This window comes from Choloepus didactylus, chromosome 8, assembly GCF_015220235.1.
Source record: "Choloepus didactylus isolate mChoDid1 chromosome 8, mChoDid1.pri, whole genome shotgun sequence".
Lineage (NCBI taxonomy): Eukaryota > Metazoa > Chordata > Mammalia > Pilosa > Megalonychidae > Choloepus > Choloepus didactylus.
The window spans coordinates 76,575,299-76,577,537 of NC_051314.1; the positions used below are offsets into that span (position 1 = coordinate 76,575,299).

At 40.0% G+C, this 2,239-nt stretch overlaps 1 pseudogene; it reads right to left on the bottom strand.

The window, feature by feature from the left end:
* Positions 1 to 553: 553 nt before the first annotated feature.
* On the bottom strand, positions 554 to 1,487 carry LOC119542699 (annotated as a pseudogene).
* Positions 1,488 to 2,239: the final 752 nt, after the last annotated feature.

Sequence of the window (2,239 nt, forward strand, 5' to 3'; positions counted from 1 at the left end):
TGGTGATTTGAAACTGTAAGTACATCAGAAAAACGTGTTCTTAAATCTTATCCATTCGTTTGGGTATAGACCCATTGTGAGTAGAACCTTTTGATGATGCTACTTAAGGTATGGCCCACCTCAATCAGGATGTGTATTAATCCTATGACTTTATGAGAAAATGAAATTCAGGCAGAGAGAGAGAAAGTCATAAGAAGGAAGAAACTGAAATGGAATCTGGAAGAGAAGGAAGAGACCAAGATATGCTGCCACATGCCTTGCCATGTGACAGAGGAAAGAAGGATCGCTGGCAGCCAGCCCCCAAATGCCACAGTCTTCAGGGAGAAAAAATTGCCTTGACAATGCCTTGAATTGGACATTTTCTTGGCCTCAAAACTATGAAGAAATAAATACCATTATTTAAGCTGAATCATTTCATGGTATTTATTTGAGTGGCCCAGGAACTAACAGAGATGTTTTTTAAATATGGAAAGGGTTAGAGAAGCTCTCTCCTGAGCTTAAATGGTGAGGAACTTTATCAGTATTGTTCAGATTTCCTTTGAGATTGACATTGTTATGTATATAAAAGATTCACAGCCTTTCTGGCCACATCCTTGAAGGCTTGTTTTACTTGCTTATTCCTTAGAGTGTAAATGAAGGGGTTCAATAAAGGTGCAACTGAGGTATTGAGCAGAGCTACTCCCTTATTTAAGACAACTCCTTCTTTGGCTGAAGGTTTTATGTACATGAAGATGTAGCTGCCATAAGAGAGGGAGATGAAAATCATGTTGAGGAATAAGTGGAAAAGGCCTTTTTCCTTTGCTGGGTAGAGGGAATCTTCAGAATTGTCCTGATGATGTTTGTGTAGGAGAAAATTACCAGCACCAGGGTCACTGCTAAGGTCATAACTGCTAAGAAAAAGTCAACAAGCTCCAGGAGTCTTGTGTCTGAGCAAGATATTTCTATTGAAAGTCCAGTGTCACAACAATAACGATTTAGCACATTGGAGGCACAGAAATCCAGCTTTCTGGTCAGGATGATTGGGAATAAGATGATTAGGAACCCACAAAGCCAGGAGCAGAAAACCAGCTGGATACAGACCCTGTTGCTCATGATGGTTGTGTAATGTAGTGGTTTGCAGATAGTTACATAGTGGTCATAGGCCATGGTGGTCAAAAGGTAAAACTCTGTGGCCCCTAAGAAGATGGAAAAGAAATACTGAGTGAAGCAGCCAGTAAAGCTGATACCCTTGTTCCCAGTTAAGATGTGGAATAGCAGTCTAGGTGTAAAATAGTTGTAAAGGAAATTTCCAAGAAGAAGAAATTCTGGAGGAAGAAATACATGGGGGTCTGGAGATGGGAATCCAGTAGTGTGAGAATGATGATTATCAGGTTCCCTAATATGCTGAAGATGTAGGCAAGGAAGAGAAATATGAAGAGTAAAATTTGAAGCTCTGGGATGTCTGTTAGACCCAGTAGGATGAATTCAGTCAAAGTTTGGTTTTTCATTGCTAACTTTTGCTGTCTGTGAAGTACAGAAGGTGAGAAATGAGTAATGAGAAGGGAATAGTGTTCAGGAATTTGGAGGGGAAGCTGTGACTTTCCTGTGGAGTGTGTTCATGGGCAATTCCATCCATCTGATCCAAACATAATGTCTGTTGGACTGAGTCAGGCCCTTCATAAAAGCTGCTTACTAAAGTTCCCAAGTAGAAGGCTTTATCTCTGACGCCCTTTTCTGAGAACAACACAATGGCCAATTGACAATTTTTAACTTTTCTGAATTTTATGTTCACCCCTTATTCTCACTTTGTTTTTTATTCTTCTCGCATCTATGAAATCCCTCTCCTATGGTCATGGTGGTAACTTTCATTTTTTCCCAGCCTTAATGTCTTGGTTATTGCTTCAGTGTTGCCCTCTCCAATACATTTGACACCTGCCCTATTCTTTTGCTATGCCTGATAACAAACCCCAAGCTTCCAAGGCAAGAGTGAACAAGCTCTTCATATATTTTGGCTTTTGCTTGTGGGAACATGGCTTGAGAAACTTTTTAAATATTGCATTGTTTTCTGTATGAATCCCCCTTTTCTAACTTGGGCTGACGGGACATATAGCAGATAAAGCTATATGTCTTTCTTAACTGCTTTAAACATTCAGTAAGATCTGTTTATATGTACCTGGATCCCTTATGTTCTTTCAGTATCCAGGAGACAGATGTAACTCTGGTATAGAAAATTAGGGAAAGGTCGGTCTGGTCGCTTGCA